The 17561-nt window shown below is 36.3% G+C and overlaps 1 protein-coding gene and 1 long non-coding RNA gene across 13 annotated transcripts in view; one reads left to right on the forward strand and one right to left on the reverse strand.

Annotated features, from left to right (window-relative positions):
- Positions 1 to 17561, reverse strand: part of tenm3 (teneurin transmembrane protein 3) — a 693684-nt gene that overhangs the window by 635338 nt on the left and 40785 nt on the right. The window lies entirely within an intron of this gene.
- LOC129439902 (uncharacterized) lies at positions 5407 to 8460 on the forward strand. The gene is made up of 3 exons (XR_012360381.1): positions 5407 to 5619; positions 6323 to 6429; positions 8030 to 8460. It is a non-coding gene; the product is annotated as an uncharacterized lncRNA (long non-coding RNA).

The following is a 17561-nucleotide window of genomic DNA, read 5'->3' on the forward strand; positions in this document are numbered from 1 at the left end:
ATTTCACCCATTTTTATTCCAAATATGGCGATATGAGGAAGTTTGAGTCTGCAGTCATTCGCACTCAGTTTGTTTCATTCATACGTGAAGCCGGAGGGCGCTAAAGTCTGAAAGTGTCAATATGAAACTTTTATAAAAAGAATAAGACGTCAGAGCTCAGCAGCAGCTGTCAGTCAGACGTGAACTTGAACAGTGACCTGCAACGAGCGATCGCTGTTTTTATAATAACATGCAAATAAAGATGTTTTGATGTTTTAAAACCATGGAGACAATAAACACGATTAAGATTATATATGGTTTGTCTGTATTTTTTACGCTATGTCTGTTATTTTCATAACAGTACTGTATATTATAATGCTATGCTAAGCTAACAGCATAAATAACATAAAATTGTTTATTTTCGGTCTTATTTTATGATCCAAAGCCACATCAGATCACGCATGATTGTTTAAGCACTCGACTTTTGATGTTATAAAGTGAGTTTTATTATAAATGCTTTTATTTGTAGTGTTTTGATGGTATGCTAAGCTAACGTACTAGCTGTTCTGTAAACATCTGCTGTCTGGAGATATGAGATATGTGTTTCTATGAATAATTTTGACTGGTAAAGCTTCTTTAAGGTAAGTTTCTTTTTGTAAGAAAGGACTTTAATAAAAAGAAAGTGAATTGAGACAAAAGGAGGAAATAAAACACTAAACAGAAATTATGAGCAATTATTATATTGTTTATAATAATAAAATAAACATTTAGACAGCCATATCCCGGATTAAAAGTTGTTAATGACTCATCCGGATGCTTATTTAATGAGTCTGTTTTAAACACGGAGCAATAGGACAATAAACTGAAAGGATGTTGTGAGATATAAATAAACAAACATTAGCTTAGCATTTTTGCTGTTTTCTCTAAATAAATTTACATGACATGGGTCTAAAAAACATTTCATAAAATACAGAGTTTTAGAGGTATCATCTTCAGATTTAAAACAGAACATGGTCAGACCTGTGGCTTTAACTGCAGAGCATTTCTAGATTGCTCCAAGGCCAATTTCATTTAGATTTTCATAACAATATTTCATACATGTTTGGTGGAGTTTATAAAAAAGAATAATTTAAGCTCTCTATAACAACTTTTTTCATTATGAAAGTAACTAATGTTCACCTCTTAATAAACTTCCAAGTGTCTGCTTTCAAATGAGACCAAACTTATGCTTTTAGTGCAAAGACTTTATAAACTGTATCTATTTTAGTTTGGCTATGACAGTTTTTGTGGGGGGGTTCGGAAAATGGAATGAGGGCTAACAGGTTAAGGACTTAGTTGAGGAGTCAACAGAACATCAGCTGTTTGGGCTTACAACTAAAGTAAGATATCTGTTTACAGAGGAATCTCAAATCACTTAAAAATCTGTATGAGCTCAATGAATCTGCTGTTTGCCGATTTCTTGTGCAAAGGCCACAAAAAACAAGAACTAAATATAGCTGCAAGCAGCAATTACGGAGTCAAGCTCCTAAAAGGACACAAATGGAGAAAAAAATGACTTTGTGGATGCAGTTCAAAAAAAAAAAGGAAACACCTCATTATTTTAAGCAGAATTTGTCTAAAAATATATACAAAATAGCAATTTTTTTATAATCTTAACACCATTAGGTTGCACTGTGATGAAACAGTGATGTCAATACACAAAAGTCAAGTCATGTCAATACACAAAAGTTTTGCAAAGATACAGCCTCATATCCAATTCGGTGTGCTCACTGTCAAATTCATTGTCGCAGCATATGAAAATAGATTGGTCTATCAAAAAGTTTTTGACTTTTGGTCTAAGGTGTCTTCAGATGATACATACCAAATAGAAACAGAAATGACAAGATGTCGTGTAATAAGATAAATAATGACCTTTGAGGGGGTGACATTGGGGGACGAGGCACCCCTATAATATAATGGCAGGGGAAACACTGATATTAATAGGAACACTAACAGATACAATAGGGGTCTCCGCCCCTTCGGAACTGAAAACAGAACTAAAGCCACATTAGTGTCAGAAAGTTTAAATAGGGATTCAGTTTAATGTTCACAAAATTTGTTTCAGGATGTAATATACTGAATGAAAAGGAATGTGAATTATTTAAATGACCAAATCATTAAAACACTAAATGAAAGTTTGTTTATAATGAAGACTGCGCTTAGCAGTTTACCACCAGCCATTACAATTTAGTTTGTCTATGTTTTTATTAGTATTGGTAACCTTACTAATACTTGCATCGGTTGGATGTCTTCTCCCACATGAACACACAGGTCAGAATATTCTGCCATATGATGAGAGCTCAATAATTATGAAATCAATTATTTCATTTTTTTCACTTTTTTCAGTTAGTTGCTTAACAACTGCCTCTATCATTTCCCATTTTTATTTCATTTTGTTAATTATTTTATGCCATATCGCCATTTGCAGGTGGGATGTCTTCTCCCACACAGACACATGGGTCAAAGTGTTTTTTCATAAAAATGATTTCTGTTAATTAACATTTAATTTCTGTTTCTACATCTGTTACCCATTTGTTTCTCATTCACTTTGGGTTATTTCAGTTTATAAAAAAAATTTAATCAACGATTTGTGACAGGGGACTACTGCTTTCTCTTAGTATAAGCAGATAACATAAAACAATGTGCATGAATGTCTCGCATCTGAACTACAAAAACTGTTTGACTCTGGTGGTGCAGTAAGAAATGGGCTGATTTAAATTTCAACACTAAAATAAAGAACAAAAAATTTTACTAAATCAAAAGTGAAATGGCTTAAAACTCATGAGAATAACAGTGTGTTTCACACAGATAGGGTCACAACACAATCTTACATTTAAAAGGATTCCTTTTAAGAATGACAACAGACATGCACATGGACCAATAAACCTATAGCTCATATTTTGCTAAAACACACGTACAATCAGGCAGAAAGCTAGTGGTTCACCTCAGTCAGATTTTCATGTGGTTCCCATAGAAACTGCAGAAAGCACTGAAAGGGATGCTTTCAAATGTACTATTTTTAATGCCAACTAATTTGATATAATTGACTCTTTGAGATGGGGTCAGCGTAAGAATGATGTTAAAATCAGATAGAGAAATGAAGCCTGGACTTCACAATTGGGTGACATTTAATGGGACAAAAGAAGGCTTGTTTTTAAGGCATGTTTACCTTAAGGTGTGATAAAAGACTGGGGCATATGGATGCACAATATATTTATTTTGGCAGTGTTTATTTCTATATTTGACATTTTGTGTATCCTTATGAAGCTTCATCACCTGCGGGATTTCAAATGTTACATCCTTTCTGTCTAAAACAATACAAAACAATGACCCTGCAGCCCAATTTACATTCCTACCATTACATTTATGATTACATACTATAAAGCAGAACATGAAACATCGTATACTTGGAAAACATTTTTTAAAGTCACTGTGCACTCAGTGGGTTTAGTTTATTCAAACCAGACTGGCGGCTCATTTGCAGGGAGTCACACTGCTCGCTCACAACAGTCCACTAGCTAAGAAGTTTGGATGGACAAATCCAGAGCAGTGTAAAAGTTATTCAGGCATAACCTGCTGAAGGCCTCTGTAAATAACAGACCATATAACTGCAGGCATAGTGGGATATGCCCTGGTGACGCTGTCTGCCCTGTAGTTTATGTGACCATAAAGTTACTCGCTGTACCTTGTCAAAAAGCAATGAAGTCGGACAAAGATTTCCAATGTTTTCGCTCCAAACTGTCCCGCTCCCTTTCATTAGCCTTCACTGATGGAAAGCTGAGAAAGAGGTGCACACGAGCAAATTTAGCGGAGAGAAACACAGAGGACCAGCTTTTTTGTTGCTTGTTGAAGTGACCAATCAGACAGACAGAAGTGAGATTCTCTTGTCAGTGTGCAGTTGACACGCTCCAAATGAACTGTAAGAGCCTTTTGTTCAGGGAAGCGTGAAATTATGAAACATGACAGCGGAGACACCAAACGTGGCCGCATCCTCTGGAAATACAGGCAGGATTGAGGCTCTGAGTAACACTGATGAAGGCCTGACTGAGGTGGTGAACCACTGAGGGAAGGTGCCCTGCACCACTCATCTTTGTAGCTTTTATAAGGTTGTAAGATATTGGTTCTAAAAAACATTTGTTGGACAAAATATGATGGATCAGAGCTCGAAACTGCAACTATATTGGTCACATATGGTCCCAAAATTTAATCTGTGCAACCTCAAAATACATTTGGGAACATTTATGTGAGTGTCTGCTGTGAGCTAATACTGTGACCAGTCCACTGTTCCATAACCAATAAAACTTCATCTTTACATTGCTAACTTGAATGCAGATTTTAGACTGGTTAATATTATCCACCAATCACTCCCTTTCACTATGCTCCATTGTCACGTAACGCAGGGTATATGCAGGAATCATAGAGATAAATTTACTACCTTTTACTACCTTTTTTAACACCTCCAAAATATTTTTTACTACCAGCACGACATCAAGCAGCAGCCCGTTTTTTGGGGGTGTGGAAGGGGTATGCAAAGCACCACTTACTATAAGGTACAAGTGTCACACCCATCATACATATTAGGTACACTAATGTTTAATTGTAATCATTAAGTATTGTCGTTGTCAAATATGTGTTTTTTTTTTTGTAGTGTCGATTTGAGTATCAGTTGTCCTTATCTTAACCTAGCCCTTGAGTTAACCATAGCTCTTAGCCCAGGGGTGCAAACTCATCAGGGTTGAAAAAGGTGAAAAAGACACAAACCTTCATACATGCATACATACATACATACATATATACACACAAATACATCACAGTTTATATATCAATTATAATTTGTATTTTATTTATTTATTGTAAATCTTATTTACTTTAACATTTACATTTTTAAATCAAATTTGAAACTGTTAACATTAGTTAATGCACCTCAAACTAGAAATCTTACTAAAGGTAGAAAAGTGATTTAGTTCAGTGAGAGATTATAAAATTAGAGAGGGAGTTGCGCTACTGTGTCTCATACTGTAGTCCATTAAAATACATTTGGCGAATAGAGCACTGAAAAACAACGTAATTTTCACTTTATGTGGAGCGACTGTTTATGCTGCATCTTCTTCCCGAAGCGCCGTTTGGAATTTGTCCTCCGCCTGTGTGTGCGCGTTTTTAAGTTCACTCAACAAATGTAGGCATGTCAGAATTACAGTTATGTCACTTTATATAATGTAGCCTTTTTAATGTTTGATGACAAGATAGAGACTTAAGGAAAATTATGTAGACTAATAATTTAGGTTTAATGTCCTAATGATCAGCCTACTTATTTGTATGTCCCACAGCTGACATGGAACGTGATTAACCGGTTCGGGAACTAAATTTTTTTGTTCTAACCGGTTCAGGAACGTAAATTTTACACTCTAAAAACCGTTGGGTTATTTGTTTTACCCAATAGGTGGGTTAAACATATTGGGTTGTTCTGTTGGGTTATTCCTAGCTTGTATTGGGTTATTTCCATAACAACCCAGAGAGTTGGGTTAAAACCGGGCTCACGTCATGCATTTTGAATTTCAACGGTTGACCGGTGCCACTGCTGAGTGCGGACAGACACGAGAGGTACGTTTTAAAATATATATCTCTGTGTAATGTTTTATTTTGCTACAAAGCGTCTTTAAGCTCTAACACACAGTAAACTATCAGTCACGTTTAAATAAGTGTAAAAACGCTGTTGTCTAGTGTTTGTCCGTTACACCTGTTCCATTGATTAACTGTTACCGATGCCAAACGCGTTTTTAAGCCATCATAAACGTAGAGAGACATCGCAATTTATTTTAATACTAAACAGCACCAACAGCATGGTCCCTTACGAAAATGAATCATTTCTTCTTTTAGTAGTATAACGTTAGTTTCATGGCGTATTGATTGCCATATTGCTTTAACCATGGTTTCTGTAACAGACAATGTTTTTTGGTTTAAAGTGTAGTAAAAACCGTTTTTTAACTTTTGTAAGGGATTCAACCGGCTGTTTTTTGCTCCAAATATTTTTTAGCCGGTCTGTGTTATAGACACAGAGCTGTAATATAAATGTCATTCTGAATGTAAATGTCTTAAGAAATGACTCGATGGCATTTTATTGTCGTCTTACTTCAGTATAATCCCTGATAAAGCGCTGTTTAATTATGCACGTCTGTTTACTGTAACCCCGGTAACGGTTGAATTTGCAATTCAGCGCCATCTACTGTCAAACTAGAGTTTTTATTCAGCATGCCAGATGTGTTTGCTTTGAGATTTAATTAATTATTCTTTTCTTTAAATGTAGACATTCTTGGAGATGGTGCATTAAAAACCTTACAAAATGGCCAGCAAGATGATTCAGCCTTCCTACAGTACCAAGAGCCAAAGCAAACATTTATTAATTTGCAATCTGTAAGCAGGGCCGTGCACAGACCTTTTGAGGGGCATGTGCTGAAACTGAAAAAGGGCACCCACTCCAAATAAATATCACATAATAATCATCTTAAAAGCTTTATATTTATTCACTATTAATGATTGAAGAAATCACTATTAATGAATGAAAAATGACATTTTATGATAGCTTGGCATTATGCAGTGCAAAGGATATCTGGCCTTGTAAGTTGGCTTTAACAATTTACATCCTGGGTGTTTGTCTGTATTAGGCCTATTTGTAGTCATGTGTTTGTGAAGTGCTCTTGTGTACTCGCCCTTATTTAATAGTAGAATATATTAATTTAAATCTTTGGTTACATACATAAAGTTAAATAAAAATATGTTTGAGGGAAAAAAAGGTATTCTGTTTGGTTTTATAAGCTAATTGTTATTATTTGGTTAACATGTTTATGTATGTGATTGAGAAGAGGGGGAAATAGGAGATTAATGATCAAAATAGGAGATTATACTACACTATAGCCATTAGCATATTCAACATGTATCTGCCTACCTGGCAAAAACTGTGCTGAGGACCAGGAACCTTGGTCTTTTGAAGGTGCAAATAACTGCATTACTAAATACTAAATAGACTTAACTCTATGCAGTTGATTTCAGAATAAAAAGTTATGAACCAAATAATCATACAACTCCCTTGACTAAGTCAAGGCATAAGGTACATACATATACAATAAGTTATATCCTGATAGCATACTGTAATGAATGACAGGGCAATATAATGTACATACTTGTATGATCCTTTACACGTTTCTCGTCTCTAACGTTATCCAGTTTTCCTAACTGGGCTTCTGATGTCTTTCTAATCTGTAATGTTTTTGGTGTTTATGTAGGCTAAACATTTACCCGCGTGGGCGCGTCTTCTCGCGTGAGATGTGTTGATTTTAGTTAAACGATTGAGACGCGTCATGCAAAAAAAGCGGTAAAAACCCAACCTTGCATTCCGTATTGTTGTCACGGGTGCCCTTCACATGCGTGAACACTGCTTGCGCTTTGTCAAAAACTCCATTTGGTCGCAGTTTGGAACCCTTGGTGCCCCCTGATTGCCCACTCGTCCAATCCCGTCTATGGATAATTCGGCTCTGCTCAAATTTATAAAACATGCGCCGTTATAAACATACTAGTGTTTCTTTCGTAATGAGACAGCATTGTACTCAAACAACAAGAACCTTATTTACCGTTGCAAGACGTTCAGCTGCTCTGACTGACTGCTGTGTGGAACTTCAGCTCGCTGCACTCAGGGGGCGGAGTAAAGAGGTTTGACAGACAGTTTTAGCGGATCCAAAAAGATTTCGTTTTTTAATAATTTTATTTGATAAATATATTTGTAAAACACACAGACAGACGTAAATGGTTGACAATAGCATTAATTTATATATTAAAAAAATAATAAAACACCTCCAAAAAAAGGGCACTTCGGAGTGTAAGGACAAAAAGGGCATGTGTTCTGCACAGGTTGAGCCCTATCTGTGCACGTGCCTGTCTGTAAGTATAATTTATGACACTTAGTTTTTTTTATCCTGTTTATGTGTGCATATTTACATTGTGAAAATTCTGTCTTCAGGTCAGAAAACAAACATAATTCAGTATTTGGAGGAGGAGGTATAACGAAGACCCCATGTCCTCCTATGGGATGAATTTGACTAATCACAAGCCTTTGTTATCGTGGGGAGGCATGGCCCAGGAGCAAGACCAGCAGTTGACATGTGCTTTAATATTTTTTTTTACATTTTATACAGAGTATCCCAAGCCTTTCACTACTGTTAAGTAGTTTCTGTAACACACAATACATTTTGTACCATGTGATGTTTCCTGAACACACTGTCACCTGCTTAAAGGGACAGTTCCCCCAAAAATGAAAATTGTCATAATTTTCTTCCTCTCCTGTCGTTACAAACCTGTACACATTTTTTTGTTCTGATGACCACAAAGGAAGATATTTCGAGGAATGTTTGAAACCAAACAGATCATGAGCCCCATTGACTGTCACAGTAGGAAAAAATAATACTATGAAAATGAATGGGGCCCATGATCGGTTTGATTTCAAACATTCTTTGAAATATACCTTTGTGGTCATCAAAGCAAAGACTTATATACAGGTTTACAACAACATGAGAGGGAGAAAACTATGACAAAATGTGTGAACGCTTTTAAGCAGTTTTTAGTTGGATAAGATTGAGTAGATTTGTTTTGTTCTTATGTTTTTGTTTATTTATGTATGTATATATTTATTTATGTGTGTATGTATTTATGCTTCTATACATGTATGTATTTATACATTTAAATGCAGGTGCAAATGACTAAATGAAAATAAAGCATTATAAATGTATTTGTAAGTTTTGTATTATTTATTTATAAAGCAAATAATAGTAATAAATAATAATAATAATAATAATAATAATGGGGTTAAAACAGCATGGCAAAAATAACCCAACAAACTGGTTATTTCATAGCCCAACTAATTGGGTAAAACTTTCTACCCAATGCATTGGGTTAAAATAACCCAACAATGGGTCGGTGCTATAGTAACCCACCATTGGGTTATTTATTGGGTTATTTTTAACCCAACTGTTTTTAGTGAGTAGGGTTGAATCGACTAGTCAAACCTTAAAATGCTAATTCTGTTCGGAACGAACCAATTGGAGAAAAATCTGGTTCAAATCCCTGTTTAAAATACAGTTATTATGTGTATTATGTGTTTCATCCAGTCCGCTTCTTTAGTACTCCAACCCAGTAGCGAGTATCACATTAAAGTATCTGTGAACTTAACCTCCTAAGACCTGGTGTGTCTACATACGTGGACATCACATTTTTTGTTGTTTACACCATAATACTAAATTCTGTGTATCTGGAACCTGTTGTATACAAACGTGGACAATTACACTGTTTATGTTCAAAGAAAAATATTTGGTTGTTATATATATTGGTTCTTCCTAACCCCAAATAGCTGGAAAAAATCTAAAATCCAAGCCAAACCAAAGCTGGGGTCTTAGGAGGTTAAATATCTTTATATAGACCTTTTGCGTGTTTGCAAACAGAGATAACGTTTTTTGTGGGCGGAGCCCAACTGGTGGCAGAAAGTGAATGCTTCTCAATAGCTGTGTGAAGTGTTTTAGCATTAAACTGTGATTTTTATGGATTTGGTGTTCTGTAGAAGTCTGTTTCCCCTATATTTCTCTTAAGTGTAATGTTTCTTATAATGTTTTCACCAAGTTACTTTTTTTTAAATAAATTAAAAGTTTAAATGGCATGGCTACTAATTGTGTGCAGGTATGTAATGTATATGTATTGTTCTTTATTGGTAAATCAATAATTTTGACACTATGAATCGCTGACGTACTTATAAGAGCAATACTATCATGTATTCTGTATAATACAATTTATTAAATATTTCATAATTTCCTGTTTTCAATTTCTTCCTTATATTTATAGCCTACGTGTTTGATCTAAAACTATTATGTTTACATACAAATTAATTTGTATAGGCCTGTTTATATATATTATTAACACTTTACATCGTGTGTGTGTGTGTGTGTGTGTGTGTGCTATGTTTATATATTTATTAGTAAACATCATAATTTAGAACAAACAAGAAGAAGACTAAGATATAATGTAAAAAGAAGTAAAAGAAAACGAAAAAAAACCCCGAAAACTTTAATAAATGGTAATATTATTGATATTATGAAGTAATTCAAATCTTTAATATTTCTAAATAAATTATAAACGTAACGTGATGAAAACGCTATAAGAAACACATAGAGGGATCAGACTTCACCAGAACTCCGGATATCTTCTCTAATTATTTTCTATTGTAATTATTAAAAGATTTCCAAATGATTTCATCACTCCAGTCTGTCCGGTTAAGGGCTTATTGCAACCATAAACACCTACGTTTATCTTCAAATGGTGTTTTCGATGACGGTATACTATAAAAATGAAGGTCATCTATTTTGGCATTCCTATTCTGACACTCAATAGCACAACAAAACATTTTCTAGTGAGTTATATTGTTCGTTTCACTCGTGTCTCATTGTTTTCACTGTTTTTCTGCCACCACATGCGTGTGTGACGTAACTGTGATGTCGACTCGCAAAAGGTCTATATGCATTTGTTCTTCACATAAAGCTATCGAGTATATTAAGAAGACTTTAAATATAGTGCATGAAAATTTTCATGTTGCTTTATAATACTTTGTCCTTTAAAAGCTTTAATAGCCATTAGTCCGATACCCAATCCAGCAAAAAGCTCCGGATCCAGAAAAGCATTGATCCCTTTTGTAGAGAAATCCGAAATGAGCATAGATATCTTAGGCCACATTTATATTGCATGTTTGAAGTGACTGAATTAAGATTTTTTACCTTATGTGGCACAGATTGTAAATGACCCACGAACGTGTAAGCAGGAAAAAAGTGGATGGATATGAATCGGATATGCAATTCGCATACGCAAGGTAAGTGTATATTCCCATTTTAAGACATGTCGTGCATCATTGAAAATGCAACGCTGGCAAATGAGTCAACTCAGGTGAACACCACCCGCAATTACTACTCTTAGCGCAGTGGAGGACGATGGCATGTTTTATGGCTTGTTACAGAAATAAAGCTCTATAATCTTGTATCATTTTGTCTGTGTCTATTACATATTGCAACATTTCACTTCCTCTGTGAAAGCTGTTGCGGGCCAGTATGTCTACCTTGAATTGTTTTGCCAAGTGTTTCATGTAAATGCAGATATCATATACGAGTTGCTTTTAAAAGATGATGTAAGCCAGCGGTCAAAAAAATTGAATACAGGCAACAAATCCGAATTGGGCAAGATTTGCAGTATAAATCCAGCCTTAGACACAGGGACTGTCAGTAACAACCACCAGTCACAACAAATGACTTTCATACTATCTGGTTCACCAACTTTTTGTAATATTTTTAATATAAAAAATATAACATGTTTACTTATGAGACATTATGACCACTGGCAAAAGACATTTACATGAAGAGATTACAAACTGATGGCCAAAAATGCAAATCATTGCTGATCATTGATGAGACAAATTTATACGTTGACACTTATAGAATGTTCATTTTAGCAGCAAAATACTGATTTAATAACAACATGAAATAACATAAATAACGTCTGAGTGATTATGTCCCTTAACCATTACTAGGCCAACTACAACTAGGAATGTCCACTAGTAACAAACATACTGCCGTCTGACATCAAGAAAAAACAAAATCCACATTTCTAAACATATCAGTCTTTACTGTCACAAATAAGATGACTCTGAATGTAAGAACACTCTACTGTACTGTAGTTAGCTACTGTACTTTATAACAGGTTTTGTCACTTCGTTTTAAATGCGGCTCGGTCAGTACAGTTTGGGGAACAAGTCAGGGAGTTCTTAAACACCAGCCTCAGCCCAGTACACTCAACACTTTCAGACTTGTAATGACCAGTATTGTTTTTGCTGCTACAGAACCCACAGGCCTAACATAATCAACCGCTGCCAAGTGGTCCAGGAATAAGCAGGAGAGTCAGCAAATGACATGCTACCACTGTGCATGCCCTCAGCGCTCCTACAGGTATAAGACAAACTACAACCAAACAATTGGGGCATGAGACCTCCGCACTTTTACTAGTAGGCAATAAATGAGAACAACAGAAAGCTAGATGAAGACTAAGAGAATAGTGCTACCCGATTGTAAACAGTATGTGTTCCCTTACTGAGAGTGCAGATTCACTAACACGGAAATAAAAGGAAAAATATAGCAAAGTAGATACACTCACCTAATGGATTATTAGGAATACATGTTCAATTTCTCATTAATGCAATGATCTAATCAACCAATTACATGACAGTTGCTTCAATGCATTTAGGGGTGTGGTCCTTGTCAAGACAATCTCCTGAACTCCAAACTGAATGTCAGAATGGGAAAGAAAGATGATTTACGCAATTTTGAGCGTTGCATGGTTGATGGTGCCAGACGGGCTGGTCTGAGTATTTCAAAATCTGCTCAGTTACTGGGATTTTCACGCACAACCATTTCTAGAATTTACAAAGAATGGTGTGAATGGTGCCTAGAGATAGATGCTAGAGGTCAGAGGAGAATGAGTTGACTGATTCAAGCTGATAGTAGAGCAACTTTGACTGAAACAACCACTCGTTACAAACGAGGTATGCAGCAAAGCATTTGTGAAGCCACAACACGCACACCCTTGAGGCAGATGGGCTACAACAGCCGAAGACCTCACCTGGTACCACTCATCTTCACTACAAATAGGAAAAAGAGTCTACAATTTGCACAAGCTCCCCAAACGTGACAGTTGAAGAGGACGGCGAAAGAGTTAAAATGATCCTACATAATGTAAAAAAAAAACATTGTGAAAATATAACCGTGATATCTTTAATATTGACTGAGGTCCCAGGTTTCCAGATGTGGGATCCACATTTATCTGTCTGTTTCTTCGTTGTAATTTGGAAAGGGCATGGACTGTCTATATGACCACTGGAGGAAAAAGATAAATGCAGAAGATAAGAAGCTCCATCACCATCTTATAGTGAAGGGTCACAGCCTTCAAAAACTGAGGCTACTAGATTGGATTGTTTTGAATGGCATAGGAAAAAACATTGAATTATTTGATTGACTTTTATTGCTAACAAAAGAAGAAACAAATGCTGGTGCTTCGTGCTGGCTATCAATCTTAGGTAGAGTTGCACAATGCATCTTCCTCTAACAGGCTTTTCTGCAGTGAGCTACGGCTGGACTATTCCATCACTCCAGCTGTGGAGCCTGACAGAGAGTCCATCCCAGACCCCCTGCTCTGTTCACAATTAGCATTTCACTTGATTAATGACTGCAGTGCTAGACAAGGAGAGCCTGATCAATCGCCATGATAGCATCTTTTCTGTGTTCCACTGGGATGCAGTAATGGACAAACCAAAACACACACATACAGAGTGGATTAAATAAAATAAAATGGTGAGAGAAATGAAATGTGATGGTAGAGTTCAGCTCATCAAATGTGGGGAGAAACCAATCATGTGTAGGATTATTTATTTGCATATAAACCTAAAAAAAAAAAACATTTTATTGCTGATTGTCTGCAGTTGTTAGTTTTATGATTTGTGCTGTGTTCACATGCTCAGAGGTCACTCATGTGTGATGAAAATTATATTCATTATCATTAGCGGAATGGTTCACCCAAAAATTCATGTACATTTTGTCATTATTTACTCAATTTCAACCACTTTCCACCTACTGACTCAGTAATCTGGTTCAAAGCTCATTAGTGTGGAAGATTATCCTTTACCACAAAGCTATCATTAGATCTCAAAAGTGTTATGATATTGCAATCATGCATACAAGAACAGTGAAAAAGAGTTAAGATAAAGATAAGTTCCATAAACTGGCATGATGCTTTTGAGTCCCTTTTAAACCTTAAAGCTGTAATGGAGGTGGGCGAAATGGATGGGTGAATGAAAATAAGATTTGCTTTTAAATATGTATGGGAACGAGTACCCGAGTACTCGAATGCATTGAATACAAAAAGAAATTAAAAAATGTGGTTGGTTATGGTGGCATCTTAAGGTTTGACACGAGTACCCGAGTGCATCAAATACAAAATGAAAGAAAAAAAATTGTGGTTGGTTATAGCGCCAGTTAGCATTACAATCTCCTGTGTTTCATAGTAAATACTAGGGATATGTTTGACCTCATGCTGTGCTCTACAGACAGATCGTGATATGACATTGCATTACAGTGAGAGTAAAAGCAGACAGAAAAGTCAGCTTCCAAACGCTCTCATACCGGTCCATGCAATCCTGCGTGGTAAAGCCAAATAAACCTCACATCAATGAGGCACTATGGTTTCAAAAGCATGCAGTGATTTCCGGCTTTACTTCGATGAGACGAAAACACAGTCAGGTATGAATGAGCAGCTCCAACACAAGTTCAATGCATTATAATTTAATTTATAAACATCAAATGTTAAGGGATACCAAGAGAGCCATACGAATAGGTCTGTCATAATAGCTACTTTTCATAAGTCAGTTAATTGCACCAGAAATAATGGTGATAGTCGATATTATTGTCTTTTTAAGACCACTATGGACTCTATCTTACACCCGGCGCAATGCAGCGCAATGCCCGACGCAAGTCTCTTTTGCTAGTTTCCACCCTGCGCAATTATAATTTTCGCGTTTAGCGCCACGTTGTTTAAATAGCAAATTAATTTGCGCCCCCTTTTGCGCCCATGGGCGTTCTGGTCTAAAGACGAGGTGTGTTCAGGCGCATTGTTGGCACGTTGCTATTTTGAGGCAACTAAAATAGACTACGCCATTGACCAAGAAAAACCTGGTCTAAAGTCTTAAGTCAATGGCGCACTATGTTTTTTGATATTTAAAGAGCGCAACGCGGGTTTGCTTATCACACACATGAACGCGCTTAGTGGTGCACGATATATCGGCCGCCGATATAATATCGGCCGATATGGTCATTTTTTTTACACATCGGCATCGGTCCGATGTCAAAATAGGGCCGATGTGAACAGGCCGATAATCATTCCTGTGTATTTGACGTGTGTGTGTGTAGGAGACGTGAGTGTGGGGGCGAGTACGTTTGTTTTTGCACAAGGGCATAAGTTACACATGTGCTGAAGCAGGTTCTGTCGTTTGCCTGGTCGTTCTTCAAAGTGTCTGAAGAAGATCCTCGCTATGCTGTGTGACAGGGGTGTCCAATACGTCGATCGCGATCGCAAAGGCAATGCCGGTAGATTGCACATAAATTAACTGTGTATCCTTATGCTGCTCAATGCCTCCAAGAGTAATTGTGACACACGTAACTTAAGTCTTGAGTTGCTGTGCCTTTCTTCTCAAATGTGTTTTTATAAATCTTATGCCTGCCCGCCAGAACATGTGAGCGGTGCGGTAATATTTCCATCAGAGCGCATTTCCGAAATTTCCGCTCTGCTCGCTCAATACCCTCAGCACCGCTCGCTCATCCCAGAATGCCCTTTGGTAATTTGCTAGTTCGAGAATAGCTACTTTAATCTACTTTAACTGATCAACACAAATACAAAGCGCCATAATATAGGCTAACTGATTGCTTACCAGCATTAAAACCATTTAAAATAAGAATCTTTATAGTTCTCCCGTCCGTGGATGAGAAAGCTTCAGCCAAAAACGCATTTAATATTAACTGACTGAACACTGGACTCTTCCCTGGACATTTAGATATTATTTTTTTCATCAACAGCATGCGTGGAACATTATAAACATTGATGAGAATCTGCCGACTCGACTGATTCAGCACGTCCTCTATTTTACAGAGAGTTCGCTTAATTAACGGCTTTTCATTCGGTCCGTGTGAGCTAAACATTTTTGTGCTATAATTTGCTCTCGCGGCTATATTTCAAAATATTTTTGACCAAGTAACACTCGGGATAAAATGTAAGTTGTTTTAGATAGCATTTAAGCTTCTGAAATGATGACAAATCAGTCTGACTAAAATGATATATCCAGATGAATTTAGCCAAAATAATGATATATTCGTTTTCATACTATATAGATACACGTTAATTTATCTACCAATATACTATTGAAAATGCCATAAATAAATACTCATGGCCTTCTGTATTGCATTCGTTTTGTACATTTACAGGTTCATAAATACCAGTGTTTCCCATACATTGATTTATTTGTGGTGGCCCACCACAGAATCAACACTGCCCCCCACAAATAGAATTTTCATGATTCCCATTTACATTTTTATTTCACCATTTAAAACAGCTTTATTCTGCCTAAAATATAATTTGATATATAATACAGATCAAATACAGATACAGATCAAAGAGTAGAAGTGAAACATATTTCAGGTGCCAACACTAGATCAAACGCAAACACGACATGATGACGTCACATATATGCTAATTAGCGGGTGACGTCATCACCACCACAGTTTCCTCAAAATCCTGTGGGAAACACTGAATACTGTCTAATTTTAATTTCTTTAAGACACAGCTGTGTTCTGTATTTACTGCTGCACTGTAAATTTGCACTTTAAAAACCTTCTTGTTAAGAAATTGTTCTTCAATTTATTTTAGTTTTTTCAAATAATATATAACAGAATAGTTTGTTAATCTTTCTCATAAGGGGAACGAATTATTATAATATTTCGTAATTACTTATTACATTTATTATTACTTAAAATTAGTAAAACATGTGAATGTCGTGGAAACAATTTGTTAATTTTAATTATATCCGGAGCTCCGTATCAGTTAAACTATAATAGCCAACACACAACTGTACATAACTGCGATTTATCAGCTAATACTTTAATTAAATGCAATTATCCAAGAAAACAATTTGGCTTACTTAAAAAAATTATATCGGAGCGGGATCTGAGCGGGAATTGGTTTATTTGCGAGCGTGAGCGGAAAGTTAACGGAGCGCTTGCTTGGGCGGTGAGCGACTGAGTGGAGCGCTTTAACAGTAGAGAGGAATATTTAGCGGAGCGTCACACCGCTCTGCTTCACTCACATGCTCTGATGGTGGACAGCCCTAAATCCAATGTAGAGATATATGCAGTATAGTCCACGCATTTAAAGTGTTTTTAGCATGTAGAACTTGTCGGCTAAAAGTCTGGACACCACTGTCTTAGAGTAATTGTGAAACACAAAGTCTTTTTGAGTTGCTGTGCTTTTCTTCTCAAATGTGTTTTTATAAATCTTATGCCTGCCCGCTCCAGTGTAAACTTCCGAAATTTACCAGGATGCAATCGCATTCTTTCCTTCATGCAGCTGATGCACGCGCCCGGTGTGTGTACGCGCGCCCGAGCGAACGAGGGAGGAAGAGAGAGAGAGAGAGCTGCAGCATTGTGCTGATTTATATGCTTCTGATACTATTGTTATTTTCTTTCTAGTTTGTTTTACTAAACCGTGTCTCTGCTATTTTATACAGTACATGAACTCCAGGATTTTTTTCAACTTCTCAAAAAAATAGATTAATGGTGACAGCCCTAAATCTAATGTAGAGATATATGCAGTATAGTCCACGCATTTAAAGTGTTTTTTAGCATGTAGATCTTGTCGGCTTTATCATTTTA

Source organism: Misgurnus anguillicaudatus, chromosome 3, assembly GCF_027580225.2.
Source record: "Misgurnus anguillicaudatus chromosome 3, ASM2758022v2, whole genome shotgun sequence".
NCBI lineage: Eukaryota > Metazoa > Chordata > Actinopteri > Cypriniformes > Cobitidae > Misgurnus > Misgurnus anguillicaudatus.